We start from the raw sequence: 15,742 nt of genomic DNA on the forward strand, positions 1-15,742 counted from the left end.
AAGATATAAAAGAGACCTAAGGGGCAACTTTTTCACACAGATGGTGGTCCGTGTATGGAATGAGCTGCTAGAGGAAGTGGTGGAGGCTGGTACAATTGCAACATTTAAGAGGCATTTGGATGGGTATATGAATAGGAAGGGTTTGGAGGGATATGGGCCGGGTGCTGGTAGGTGGGACTAGATTGGGTTGGAATATCTGGTCGGCATGGACAGGTTGGACCGAAGGATCTGTTTCCATGCTGTACATCTCTATGACTCTTAAGTACAATTTTTCCTTAAGAAATCCATGTTGGCTTTTCATTAAATAAACAACATTTATCCATGTAATTAATTATATCCTGAATTATTGTTTCTAGAACTTCATCCACCACTGAAGTTAAGTTGACTACCCTGTAGTTGTTATGCTTGCCTTGTGAATCTTATTCAAAAAGATCATTATGTTTACAATTCTCCAGAGCTTTGACACCACTTCCAGGTTTAAAGAAGAATGAAGAATTATGGCCAGTACTATTGCAATTTCCACTCTAATTATTTTCAGTATCTTTGGATGGATCACATCTGGTTTTAATGCCTGATCAACTTTTGTGTAAAATAGTCTATCGAATACCACGTCCTGATCAATTTTAAATCCTTCTACTGTCTGACTTGTCTCCTCTTTCATCATGATCAGGGCAGCATTTTCTTGGTTAGGACAAATGTTGGGTATTCATTTAATACTTTAGCTCTTCCCTCTGCCTCCATGTGTAATTCTCTTTGTTGGTTCCTAACTGGCCCTACTCTTCCCTTTACTATCCTTTGTCTTTGTGTATGTCATTTGCTATAATCTTTTGCTATAAATTCGGTGGGTGATGGTCCTGTTCCACACCTACCTGATTATGGAACAGCGCTCCAAAAGCTAATGCTTCCAAATGAATCTGTTGGACTATAACCTGGTGTTGTGTGATTTTTTTTAACTTTCTCCACCCCAGTCCAACACTGGCTCCTCCATATCATGGCTTTCTTCAGTATGACAGTGCCCTCTTTCATCAGTACTGATTCCTACACCTTTTCTTCCTTTTGTCTTTGCTGAACACCTGTATCCAGGATTATCTAAGGCTCACTCCTGTTTTCTTTGTGACCATTCTCTTTCATAGCTACAATATCATGTATCCACCTGGCAATATATGCCTGTAACTCATTAATCAAAGTAATCCTGATTTAGACTTTATTACTTTCTCCCTTACTCTGATTCTACCAATTAAATTTGCAGTTCTTTATTCTAATAATATTTATGTATTCCACATTTTTGTGCATCTTGCGATTCCTCTCTGACAATATATCTTAGTTCTCACACCCTTGCTACATTAGTCCAACGCACTAGCAAAAACACACCTCAAGGACTCAGTCCCAGTTCTGTTCAAATGCAAATCATCTGGTTTATACAGGTGATGTCTTTCTGAGCCACTCACCGGATGTCCTAAATTATAAAGTCCCCCACTCTATCCAGTCATGCATGCACCAGCTTTAATCTCCTGTTTCTAAACTCTCATTTTTATGAAACTGGGAGTAATCCAGGGAATACTATTGAGATCCTGGTAACTATTTTCCTACCTAGAACTCTTAATAAGGGAAGAGTCACATTAGACTCAAAACACTAATTTTGTTTATCTCACTACAGATGCTGTTCGACCTGCCAAGTTCTTCTAGCATATTCTGTTTTTATTACATATACTTAACCACTCAGTTTGAAGGATTGTGAAATGAACAATGCAATGTCAGAATAAGGAAATATAACTAGGATAAGTTAATTTGATGTCAAATCAGGTAGAGAAGAGTGATAAAGAAAATTTTAAAATTACTCAGTTGTAATAGTTAATTTTCAGCCAGTAGTGGTTGATAGTAAATAAAATGTGGAGACAGTAGGTCTGCAAATGCTGGAGATCAGAATTGAGAGTGTGTTGCTGGAAAAGCACAGCAGGTCAGGCAGTGAGGAACAGGAAAATCAACTTTCCGGCCCTCTGTTCTTTTCCAGCAACACACACTTAACAAAAGGAAATAAAAGTACTGAGAAGAAATTCTGAAATGTCCATTGCATATTTAGGAGCGAAAACTTTAATACTGTTTTCAATCAAAAAAATGGCAATTTCAATGTCAAATCTGGTACTGAAAGAGAAATAAACAGAGCAAAAAAGTGGGGAAAAAATGTTGGCAAGTCTGGCAGCATCTTTAGAGAGCGAAAGAGTTAATATTACAAGTTTGTTGGTTTTCAGAGCAAAATAAAGATTGGCCTGAGAGAGGGACAAAATGAATTTTTAAACAAATCTCCAATGATAAATCCATAAGTAATGGGACTTTGCTTGTTAAAGTTTTTCAGTTTCTTGTCAAGAGCAATTGCTCAGAAGTCATTAATAATGAACATGGTTTCACAAAGATATTTGTGTTAAAAATTGCTGAAATGAACTCTGGTGAATTTAGCGGAATGAAAATGATGGGGAGGTTAATTTAAGAGTGAGATGTCTTTTTAAGGAAGCCATTGGCAGAACAGCTGAAATCAGGCAGTAGCTTGTGGCAATTCCTAATTAATGAGCTGTCACTTCCAGGCAACAAATTGCTGACCAATTCACATGTTAATAACAACACGTGGAATTCTGAGCCAAAGTTATGATGTTTTCACTGTATGATCATTTTTACTGAAATCTTAATTTCTGCTATAATTGTCTTTGTCAGTATTAGCACCCCTCTTTCCCTCTTTCTTTGTCACTTCTAAAAATTCTAGGGCCTGGAATATTTAGCTCATGGTCTTACCTGGTTTTATCCTAATTTCTTTCATTTGTAACCTGCAAGCTGAATAGGTCTAACTCTGATTTTGTTTTATTTCTAATGTTGCATACATTTGACTCCAGAGCACTTGTTTAGCCAGCTGTACATTCTGGTTGGATTCTTCCTCAACAGGACAGAAACCAATGTCTTTATGGGGAAATTAACCAGAGCTGTTGGCGGGTTTAAGCAAATTCAATGAGTGGAAGTGCATCGGAATGAATCATCGGAAAAAAGGATCATCAAAGACATAAAACACATAAAGGTCTAGGAGAGATGAATAACATTAGAATGGAAAAAGTACTTCTAAGTTAATAGACAGCAAACATGGAAATAATATAAAACTTATTAAGATGAGTTTTGAAATACATGTATGTAAAACTGGTGAGCTGTTGGTACAAGTTACCACATGGGCTTATGACTTGGATCTTTGATGGTCAAACACCAAGTATTACTTTGTACTGAGGTTCTACCTAACCCCAGGTACCAGGTAGTTGGACCATAGCGTGTCACCTGTCCATTGTGGAAAAGTTTGAACAGGAAAGCAATTTCTACCACAGATCTGTTGTTGCAGTGGTACAAAATGTCATCGAAGCCCTGAAGGAATACGGGAAGATCAATCCTTTCCAAAAATCCCCAAGAGCTGTTGGTAGCAAGGGCACTAGCCATCAGATCTATATGAATGCCTACACTATCTGCTCTATCATATATTGCCTTCTAAATACCTAGGGTCATGAAGAGGCTGTCACACACCCCTTTCTGGAATGTGCCTTTTACAGAGCAGATTTGGGAAGAGATGCATGGGGATCTTGTTGAGATTGATTCTGGGACTATTCCTGAGACAGACATCAAGACGAATATCAACTACACATGGAGGACCATCAGCTTGGTGAAAGGTGGTATCTGATCTGCCCAGAACCTCTGGATCATCTCATGCAAAGAGTTGTCCTCGAATGAGTGTTGCAGATTGACACATTTCAAAGTCCAGGACTACATGCGATGGGACACTTTGCACAGTTTGGAAAAGCAATTGTCTGAGCTCTTTCTGCTGTGATATCCTCAGAGTCTGTTAACTTAATAAACGCTTTGTAGCTTGTCACGTTTAGTAAATATTCCAATTTTGCATTTTGATGGAGGCAGCTAAGAGTGTAATGCTTTCGAGCAACCTGATATTTTTATTGTATTTTCTGGAATGTCTGTTGAACTATTTTGTAATACACTTATAGATAACATCTGAATAAAGTATATTTTTGCAAAAGAAAAGCAAAACAGAGACTGCTAAAAGAAAGGGGAAAATGGAAACAGATAGTCCTGAATACAATGCAACAAAAAAAGAGATGCTGCCAATATCACTAAAAAAGGTAGTAGACAAATTAAATTTGAGAAAGAAGGAAGTACCTAAAAGGGTGACTAGTAGAAAATTCACTGTCTGGGTTGATGTAACCTAACTGGCACAATGGGCCAAATGGCCAGCTTTTGTGTTGGAAGATTCCGAATTGCCCCATGCTGCCCATATGTACTAAGGATGATTTTGTTATCACTTTTTGAATACAACACTCTGTTAGTGAGGCTCTGTATTTTAATATATGGGGTTTTTTTCTTTAAAATTGGTTTTACTGTCACTACTTCCTGGAACCTTTTCTGGTCCCGGGTATTTGTCACAGTAAAATTGCAATGAGTCAAATAGCTGGGGCCCCGCCCAAAACTTTGCACTAAGCAGATCTATGAGATATCCGGGGAAGCAGCTATGTAACGCAACTTGCCTACCTGCACTTTAAATTATGCTAGTCAATATTTTACGTATTCTTAAGTAAATAAACAATGCAAGGTTTGTGAAGGTTTGTAGCTCAGGTTGAGGTTTAGGGTGTAGGTTTGCTCGCTGAGCTGTAGTTTGATATCCAGACGTTTCATTACCTGGCTAGGTAACATCATCAGTGGCGACCTCTAAGTGAAGCGAAGCTGTTGTCTCCTGCTTTCTATTTATATCTTTCTCCTGGATGGAGTTCCTGGGGTTTGTGGTGATGTCATTTCCTGTTCGTTTTTTGAGGGGTTGATAGATGGCACCTAGATCTATGTGTTTGAAAAGAAAGCCCTAGAAAACCTCAAAAAAGACAAAAACATTGTTATATTACCTGCAGACAAAGGTCGGCTCATAGTCATCCTGAACAGAAGGGACTACATCGAGCAAGCCAATGCTCGCAGACACCAACACTTACCAACAGGTGGCGCTAGACCCGACTCCACAACTAGGAAACAAAATTACATACCTCCTAAGAAAATTACACGATTCTGGACAATTAAACAAGACGGATTTCCAGAAAATGAAACCCGACGGGCCCAACACCCCACGATTCTACAGACTACCAAAACTCCATAAACCAGGAGCACCCTCAGACCTATAGTCTCACTACCCGGAACACCAACTTACAGACTGGCCAAAGAACTACATACAAGACTGAAATACCTAGTAGAAGAGTCACAGCACTCCATCCACTCCACCCAGGAATTCCTAAAAATTATCAAAAACACCAAAATAGAGGAAGACGAAGCAATGATTTCATTCGGCGTAACAGCACTGTTTACCTCCATCAACATCGACATGGCAAAGGAAACACTTACCACACTTTTAGAAGAGACCATCTCTCTCTCTCACACACACACACACACGCACCAACCACCATCAATCGCATTACCAACGAAAACATCATGAAGCTAGTGGACCTGTGCTTCACCACCCATTTCACTTTCAACAACATAGTCTACAAACAAACCAACGGCACACCCATGGGATCTCCACTATCAGGATTCATAGCAGGAGCAGTAATGCAAAGGCTAGAACAAACAGCCCTACCAACCATCAAACCAAAAATTTGGGTCCACTACATAGATGACACCTTTGTCATCACAAAACGAAACAAGATAGAAGAGACATTTAACATCATCAACAACACACAGGCATAAAGTTCACCAAGGAGGAAGAAACCGACAACAAACTCGCATTCCTGGACGTCACAGTCGAAAGAAAGGACAACGGAGAACTACAAACCTGCGTATACAGAAAACCGACTAACACTGACCAAATACTTAACTACACCAGCAACCATCCCAACACACACAAACGAAGCTGTATCAGAACACTATTCCAACGAGCCACCGCACACTGCAGCACAGATGAACTTCGGAAAACAGAGGAGAACCACCTATACAACGTATTCAAGAAGAACGGATACTCAAAAAAATATAGTGCGCAGATTCCTCAAGAACAAACCACGACAAGCAGACCAACCACAGCCAGAAAGCCTAACCACCTTACCATACATCAAAGAAGTTTCAGAAATGACAGCCAGACTACTAAGACCCCTCAGTATCCTAGTAGCACACAAACCCACCAACACTTTCAAAGAAAAACAGACTTAAAAGACCCAGTACAACCCATGGACAAAACCAACGTCATCTATGAAATTCCATGCAAGGACTGCCACGAACACTACATAGGACAAACAGGAAGAAAGTTAGCCACCAGGATACACGAACACCAGCTAGCCACAAAAAGACACGACCCTCTCTCCCTCGTAGCCCTACACACTGATGAAAAAAAACACCGTTTCGACTGGGACAACTCATCTATCCTGGGACAGGCTAAGCAAAGACATGCCAGAGAATTCCTAGAGGCCTGGCACTCCAACCATAGCGCCATAAACAAACACATCGATCTAGATGCCATCTATCAATCTCTTTAAAAAACGAACAGGAAATGACGTCACCACAAACCCAGGAACCCCATCCAGGAGAAAGATATAAATAGAAAGCAGGAGACAACTTCTTCCTTCACTTGGAGGTCGCCACTGATGATGTTACCTAGCCAGGTAATGAAACATCTGGATATCAAACCTACAGCTCAGCGAGCAAACCTACACCCTAAATAAACAATTTAATCTCTGTGACAATGCCGCAGTCCCTCTCTAATAGACGCAGGCGTCAATCTGTGTTGAGATAGACAAATCAATAGCGCAATTTCTGTCAACATAACTATACAGACATTAGGCTCCATTCTAAAAAAAATGTCCACCGGGCAGGGTATCTTTGGAATGATGCCTTCTTGTCTGTTTTTCTACCGAAGTGCATACTTTTACACATGATGTATGATATTCAATTTGCCATGTTCTAGTCTAATCAGTTGGTCTGTTAATACTCCTTCGTCACAATTTGTGTTTCCATCCACTTTAGTGTCATAAGCCTTTTGAGGGAAATAATCGTAGATTTCTATGGTCCTTTGTGTGAAAGTGCTTCCTAGTTTCACTCCTGATTGTGCACTTTTCCTTTGATTGGAAAATTCAAAACAAATAGTTTTTTTATCTACTTTGAAACATTTCAAACACCTCAATCACTGTTAACCTTTGAACTCCATAGAGCACAATCCATTTCTATTTAACCTGACTTCACAATTTAACTATTCAATGTTGATTACAACTAAGATACTTAATCATTAAAATTTGAATTGTTCGTATTTCTAGTCCAGAATAATTCTCAAGCCTAATTACGAGCAAAGGAAATGTTTACTATTTTTAAAAGCATTTTCTTTAAAGATTTTTGTGGCGCAGTAATGTCCCTAGCGCTGGGTCAGAAGGTTCGTATTAAACTCACATCTGCCCGATGTCCGAACACCCAAATTCTTAAAAAATACTTTATCTTATAATGTTCTAGATTTGGAGAGTCGAGCAAATATTATAGCGGATAAATGCAGAAATACTTACAGGGACTTTAACGAGGTGCTGAACGGCCAGTCCGTTTAATGCATCTTTTAATTGCCAAATAGTTTTGCCGTATGAAATAACTTACTAAGGAAACGACTGCAGTGCAATTGTTGGTATCGAATGTGACCAGTGTGGTTTATATGTAATATATTCATGTAATGTTTGTGTTCAAGGAATATTAAATACATGAACATTTTGGGATTTTAATAATTTTACATTGTTATCCGATGACTATTGGTTTGTTATTGTGATTTGTGTTGCATCATGAGCTGCTTTATTCATTGCTGGCTTGAAGCAGGAAGAATCTTTCCTGATACACAAGGCTCACCCAGCCCCTGGATTCTGTGTGTTCTATCCGTAGCCAATGAGGACTCCCCTGTAGTCTGTTGACCAATCACAGGTGGTCAGCAGTTGCGTGCCTGGCCTCTGGCCAATCGGCACATTTGATAGTGTTAGGTTGCGGCGAGGAGACTGAGCGTTGGAGGAGGAGAGGAGGAGGAGGGGAGGGGGAAAGGCCCGGTCGTGGTGGTCCGCCTCTGCATGCGGATCCTCGGTATTGCTGTCAACTCACCATCCCGCCTCTCCATTACACGTCATTAGGCAAAAGACTCGGCTCTGAGGCGGGCGAAGCCGAGCGGCAGGGGAGCGCTCGGTCTTGGCTGACCGGCCGGTTGGCCGGCAAACGAGGAGGTAAACAGACTTGGACAGGTACAATCGGGCTTCAGGGGAATGTTCCCCGTAATGTCTAGTGATTGAACCTTCATTTCCTGTATCGCGTTGCGCAAACCGCTTTGGTCAAACTATGGATGACAAATTGTGAGGAGCAGCCTCTGAATAGTCAGTGTCCGCACCATGCAAGCCGGTTTATCTTAAAAGAGTGGCATTGTTATTTAGGAAATCTGATAAAGCTTTATATCTGAAGGAATTGGATTGTGTTTGCACTGGCAGTGGTCACATTTTTACTTTGTCGTTGGACTTTTAAGCTGTTTTGTATTAATTTTTAAATGCGTTTTCAGTACGATTGTAATCCATAGATAAATTGAATACAGTTTTTCAGGGCAATCCAAATTTTATACGTCTTACTAAGTTTGATCTACAAGTTTTGTGTGCAGTTGAAACTTTATTGCTGGAACAGCACAGCAGGTCAGGCAGCATCCAGGGAACAGGAGATTCGACGTTTCGGGCACAGGCCCTTCTTCAGGAATGAGCAGAGAGTGTTCAGCAGGAGAAGATAAAAGGTAGGGAGGAGGGACTTGGAGGAGGGGCGTTGGAAATGTGATAGGTGGAAAGAGGTCAAGGTGAGGGTGATAGGTGGGAGTAGGATGGAGGCGGAGAGGTCAAGAAGAAGACATTTCCAACTCCCCTCCTCCAAGTCCCTCCTCCCTACCTTTTATCTTCTCCTGCTGAACACTCTCTGCTCATTCCTGAAGAAGGGCCTGTGCCCGAAACGTCGAATCTCCTGTTCCCTGGATGCTGCCTGACCTGCTGTGCTGTTCCAGCAATAAAGTTTCAACTTTGATCTCCAGCATCTGCAGACCTCACTTTCTCCTCGAAGTTTTGTGTGCAGTCCTAACTAAAGAGGGGTGGTAAATTCATTTCCTCGAAAGAAAGTATTACAATGGATTTATAATACAACTGAACAGCCTTCATGATACTGCCATCATTTCATCACACTAACATCCTCCACTTCGTAGAATCCCTACACTGTGGAAACAGGCCCTTTGGCCCAACAAGTCCACGCAGACCATGATGGCTCACTGGTCAGTAGTGCTTCTTCACAGTGCCAGGGACCAGGATTCGATTCCAGCCTTGGGCAACTGTCTGTGTGGAGTTTGCACATTCTCCCCATGTCTGTGTGGATTTTCTCCAGGTGCTCCAGTTTCCTCCCATAACCTGCACACTTTTGGATTATGTGAATTGGCTGTGCTAAATTGCACAGTGTTCAGGGATGTGTAAGTTAGGTGCATTAGTCAGGTGTAAATATGGAGGAGAGAGGGAAGAGAGGGATGGGTCTGGGTGCGTTACTCTTTGGAGGATTGGTATGGACTTTTGGGCCAAAGGGCTTGTTTCCACATTGTAGGAATTCTATGATACCCTAATACTCTACATTTCCCCTGACTAATGCATCGAACTTACACATCCCTGAACACTATGGGGAATGTAGCTTGGCCAATTCACCTAACCAGCACATTTTTGGACTGTAGCAGGGAAGCACAGCATCTGGAGGAAACCCACTCAGACACAGGGAGAATGTGCAACCTCCATCTACAGTCGCTGTCCTGAGGCTGGAATTGAACCTGGGTCCCTGGTGCTGAGGCAGCAGTGCTAACCACTGAGCCCCCGTGCTGCCCTCTTCTGTAAATTTCAGCTCCCCTGAATCCATAGCTCTTGGCTGTTGCCACAATAACCAACGTGGATTCCAGTTAAGTGTTCAATTTTTGTCTTTAGTCTTATTCCCCTCTTCATTAGCAACATGCCTTTAAAATTTGCTTTTGTCTACAATACGAGCTCTTCCTTACTTGTCATAAATTATGGCTTTCAGTTGTCTCGACCACCCTCTCTAAGTCACTTTCTCTCTCTGATTTTTTTTATATATATCTTTAAATGTCCTTTTTGAATTTTTTTTATTCTACCTAGACTTCTATGACTTTTCCAACCTCTCTTACCATAGGCTAGTCTCCATAAGTTGTTTATCTGGCCTAGGTAAGTGGGACAGTTTATGCCTTTAAATTTAATACACGTTGCTGTGCATTTGGACTCCAATTAAATCCTCGCTTTCCACTTCCATGCAGACACTGCATTATCACAAACATACTGCTTCAGTAGGGTTAATGAGTGCTGATTGAAATGAATATTTGTCGTTTCTTTTTGTTATATGGCTGTGGAAGCATTTGCAGTGTGATGCACATTATCCATCCATGTAGTAGCTTCAGCTAATGCACTGGTTATGATGTCACCAGGAATATACCTCATCAGGCAAAAGGTTACTATGTTAGTAGTAGTCTGTCGATATTAACGGTCTCAACTTGAGCTGTTGGGGTGTTCCACTTAGGTGAATGGTCATTTGTTCCTTGCTTGGCCTAGCCTCAAGTGGCTAAAGATTAAATCTGCACAATCTGAAGGTTGAATTGTGGATCTTAACCACAATTGTTGCAGTTGGTAGTTCCTGCAGTCAGCCAGGATGTGGTTCATTATAAGATTAGTTTTGGTTTGCCAGGTGTGGAGTGTGCTCTATTGGTAATTATAGGATATTTGACAGATACTTGGATTTTTTTGAGATCCTTTACCAATAGTTCGGCTTTGCTAGTTATCATCTAGTGTTTTTGAGGAAGATATCTACAGGGAAGACATCAGAAGTTTTCATGTTTGCTCGTACTGTAAGCCAATTAAACTTTGGTTTTGAAGTTTAAGACAATTATCTAGCTCTTCTCAGAGATGGATATCAACTTTTTTTAATGGCACATCCTCAGTCAGGTTAAGTCAACTTGGGGCAGTGAAGCAGTGCATAGTGATGACTGTGCTGCTCAAGGTGGTACCTGCCAATTTCTGAGTTTAACCCTCAGTCATAGAGCATGGAAACAGACCCTTTGGTGCAACTCCTCCATGCCAACCTAATCTAGTCCCATTTGTCAGCACTTGGCCCATATCCCTCCAAACCTTTCGTATTCATATACCCATCCAGATGCCTTTTAAATGTTGCAGTTGTACCAGCCTGCTGCACTTCCTCTGACAGGTCATTCCACACATGTACCACCGTCTGCGTGAAAAAGTTGCCCCTGAGGTCCCTTTTATATCTTTACCCCTCACCTAAATCTATGTCCAGGGATGTACAGGCAGGTGTAGAGGCATAGGATAGCGATCTGGGTTTGGGCCAGATTCAGAGTATCGATGCAGACTTATTAGAGTCATAGTCATACAGCATGGGAACAGATCCTTTGGTCCTCTCAGTCCATGACAACCGGGTTCCCAAAATAAACAAGTCCCATTTGCTGGCATTTGGCCCGTATTCCTCCAAACCTTTGCTATTCATGTACTTATCAAAATGTCTTTTAAATGTTGTATCTGTACCTACAACCACCACTATATCTGGTAGTTCATTCCACACACGAATCAGTCTGTGCGTAAAAGAAAAAAGTTGCCTGCCATGTCTTCCTTAAAACATTCTCCTTTCACCTTAAAAATATGTCCCCTTATCTTGAAATACCCTACCCTAGGGAAAAGATACTTCCTGAAGAAGGGCTTATGCCCGAAATGTCGATTCTCCTGTTCCCTGGATGCTGCCTGACCTGCTGCGCTTTTCCAGGAACACATTTTCAGAAAAGATACTTGCCACCTTGCCTATGCCCCTCATGATTTATAAACCTCTATCATGTCCCCCCTCAACCTCCTATGCACTGGTGGAAAAAGATCCAGCCTATTTTTATATCTCCAACCCTTCGTACCCATCGACAACCTGGTGAATATTTTCTGAACCCTCTTCAGTTTAATAAAATCCTCCTGATAGGAGAGTGATCAGAACTCTACACAGTACTCCAAAAGAAGCCTCGCTAACATCCTGTACAACTTCAGCATGACATCTGAGAATTAAGGTCTAAACAATGAGTGCAAGCGTGCTATACACCTTTTTAACCACCCTGTCTACCTGTGATGCAAATTTCAAAGAATTATGTACCTGAGCACCTCGGTCTTTCTGTTCTCCAATGATATGTTGGCCCTGCCATTAATTGTGTAAGTCCTGCCTTTATTTATTTTACCAATATGCAATACATGTACTTTACATTTATCCAAATTAAACTTCATTTGCCACTTCTGTCTACTGACTCAATTGATCAAGATCTCTGTGGACAGTAAAGAAGGTTATTACAATACCACTAATTTTGCTGTCATCTGGAAACTTACTAACTATGTCTCCTATATTCTCATCCAAATCGCTTTTATAAACTACAAACAAAAGCGGACCGATCCCCATGGAACACTGCTGGTCACGGGCCTCCGGTTTGAAAAACAACCTTCCTCCTCCACCCTGGTGGGCCAAGTAGCCCCTCTCTGCACAATCTGGATTCTGTGACTCTATATCAATCCTTATGTGTGCAAGTAACAACTTCTCAAGATTCAAGGTTAACAGTTGATTTCATTTTCATTGCAGTTGTTGATGAAAGCTTGCATGCTGTCGTTAAAGATTTATGGAAAAGGAGTGCAAGGAAGTAATAATTGATCCTCCAAATAACTTGTAACAAAAGTGTTATTTTGAGGCAGTAAAGCAAGATATAGGGGCTAAGACAGAGATAAATTGCTGCGTTTGTGAATGTAAAATGGGAATAGGAGCTGGAAGCTGGCTGTTTATGCATTATATTACTGTAATAGTTACTTTAAGCATTGCAAGGCTGCAGCGTCGTCTTAGTTGAATAAGATGACTTGTATGCCAATCTTGATGATCAGTGCTTGATTGTCTTCAAATTTCTTAATCTCTGCAGCTTTTAATATACTATCATCTTTTTACTAGCTTACAAATGCCGCTATATATTTTAATAAGAGTTGTCCTCAAGATGCTTGAATTTGTAAAATATAGAAGAAAAGAATTTTTATATTAATTCTTAAAAGTCTATGCTTCTCTTCATTTTGAGTATATACTGCATTTTTTAAACCAATGTACAGTTTCATTCCAGTGGTTACAGGAGTATATTGTTTATATGGCTGACTGTTCTAAACACTTGGAGTTGGAAGAACTGAATATTCAGTTTTGCGTGTCAAACTGTTTAAAGAAGCAATGGAGCTAGTTGCATTTAAATATCTTTAAAAATACACTGACCTTGTGGCAGGTAGATTAAGATGTTGAGTTAATAGATGGCAGATCATTGATCTGATAGAGTTCTGGATGTTGAATCATTGAATATGTTTAAGTCTGGGACAGACAAATTTTTGTGGGATATGAAGTGATTTGACAAGTGGAGTTGAAGCCCATGAACATCCATGATTCTTTGTGAACTAAGAGCTCATGTGTAAAGAGATAACATTGGCGTTGATAGAAAATTGGCTCGCTAGCAGGAAGTAGAGAGTAGGTATAAATGATTTTTTTTCCAGGCTGTCATAGTCTCATGTGTGCTGCAGGTTGGTACTAGGCATCAACTCTTTACAGTTCATAGAAAGAGTTTGGATGAAGAAATCAAAGATATGGTAATTTGATGACAAAAAATGGGCAGCAAAGTGATTTGTGAAGATGGTATAAGCAGCATACAAAGGAATAAAGCTTGTTTTTGGGCAAAGGTCTGGAAAATGGAGTACAGTATGGGAAAATGCAAAATTGTCCACTTTGACAGTAATAAATAAGCATATCTTAATGGTGAGACGTTGCAGACATCTGAGATGCCGAGAGATCTAGGCATTCTCATGTATCAATCACCAAAGTGTGCAGGAATAGCAGGTAATCAGGAAAGCTAATAGAATGTTTTCCATTTCAAGGAAAATTGAATGCCAGAGTAGGGAGATTATGCTTCAGTTATACAGAACATTGGTGATACTGCATCTGTGGTATTGTGTATAGTACTGGTCACTCTACTTGGGGAAGGATGTTAATGCATTGGAAACAGTTCAGAGAAGGTTTCAAAACTAATACGTGGAATGAGTGGATTGCTTTGAGGAAAGGTTAGAAAGGTCAGGCTTGTATCCTTTGGAGTTTAGAACAGTCGGAAGTTATTTAATTGACACTTAGGATCTTGAGTTAACTCGGTGCATTTTGAAAAGATGTTTTCTTTTGTGGGAAAGTCATGAACGAAGGGGCCACAGTTTTAAAATAAGCCCATTTGAAACAGATGAGGAAATATTTTTTGAAGGTTGTGCTTATTTGAAATTCCATCCTTCAAAAGTCATAATGTGGAGGGACTGGGGTGGACAAAGTTAAAATCACATGACACCAGGTTCTAGTCTAACAGGTTTATTTGGAAGCACTAGCCTTCAGAGCACTGCTCCTTCGTCGGGCATAATCACCTGATGAAGGAACAGTGCTCTGAAAGCTAGTGCTTCCAATTAAACCTGTTGGGCAATAGATAAAAACAAGGACTGCAGATGCTGGAAACCAGAGTCTAGATTAGCGTGGTGCTGGAAAAGCTCAGCAGGTCAGGCAGCATCCGAGGAGCAGGAAAATCGACGTTTCGGGCAAAAGCCCTTCATCAGGAATAGAGCTTTTCAGGACATGGTTCAACAGCTTCAGGGCAGAGGAGATGACCTGGGGATTGCAGTGAGAGAGAGACTCGCTGAGATACTTGTAGAGAGAGGAGGAAAACTTCTTCAAGGCAGGCATCCTTGCAAGAGGATTCGCAGTAGGGTTAAAATCAACCAGGTAAAAACAAGGACTACAGATGCTGGAAACCAGATTCTGGAGTAGAGTGGTGCTGGAAAAGCGGAGCAGGAAAAATCGACGTTTCAAGCAAAAGCCCTTCATCAGGAATATTCCTATTCCTGATGAAGGTCTTTTGCCCGAAACATTGATTTTTCCTGCTCCTTGGATGCTGCCTGACCTGCTGTGCTTTTCCAGCACCACTCTAATCTAAACTGTTGGACAATAATTTCGTGTTGTGATTTTTAACTTTCTCCTTCAAAGGGCAATAGATGCAGAGTCTTTAAATATTTTTAAGGGATAATTGATTACAAGGGGATAAAAGATTATTGGGGATCCAAAGGAATGTACAGCTGAGGTTAAATGAAGGTCATCTATGATTTCACTAAATGCTGGAGCAAACTTGAAGGATTGGATGGCATAATTTTCCTTTTCATGTATTTGTATTGACAGAACAAGTTCAACTGGCCTATTTCTTGTGTTGAATTTTGTCAGTTACCACAACCTGTTGTCATGTCCAGTTAGAGTGGAGTCACTGGTTATTGGATTTGCTCATGGTGATCATTAAATTAGATGGAAAACCAGCACAGTATAATTTATAAGTACTACACATGTTCTAATAATGAAGTAACTTTGCATTAGTTGTGACCATTGTTTGGATGGAAGTGGAGGAAATTAAAAATGTAAGCAGAATTGACAACTTTTAGTTTTAAGGGCATAATTAAAGCCTTGGTTTGCAAAGTTGGCTTATTTAAAGAAAATGTGTGAAAAATCTGCTCAAGTGCAGATGTAGAAATGGGAAGCTCGTACAGTTCTTGACCTGACTACCAGTTATGCAGATTAGATGTGGCCCTGCATC

At 40.6% G+C, this 15,742-nt stretch overlaps 1 protein-coding gene across 4 annotated transcripts in view; it reads left to right on the forward strand.

Moving 5' to 3' along the window:
* LOC122563274 (bcl-2 homologous antagonist/killer-like) overlaps window positions 1-15,742 on the forward strand; it is a 60,804-nt gene that overhangs the window by 7,143 nt on the left and 37,919 nt on the right. Inside the window, exon 1 of one of the 4 annotated variants that reach the window (XM_043716959.1) lies at window positions 6,623-6,662. The exons of 1 other annotated variant lie outside the window; for it this stretch is intronic. The gene's annotated coding sequence lies outside the window, so the exon portion shown is untranslated. Of the gene's footprint in view, window positions 1-6,622; window positions 6,663-8,023; window positions 8,259-15,742 lie in introns of those variants that run through there. 2 more of the 4 variants (XM_043716957.1, XM_043716958.1) reach the window with 2 other exon arrangements.

Source organism: Chiloscyllium plagiosum, chromosome 26 (assembly GCF_004010195.1).
Source record: "Chiloscyllium plagiosum isolate BGI_BamShark_2017 chromosome 26, ASM401019v2, whole genome shotgun sequence".
NCBI lineage: Eukaryota > Metazoa > Chordata > Chondrichthyes > Orectolobiformes > Hemiscylliidae > Chiloscyllium > Chiloscyllium plagiosum.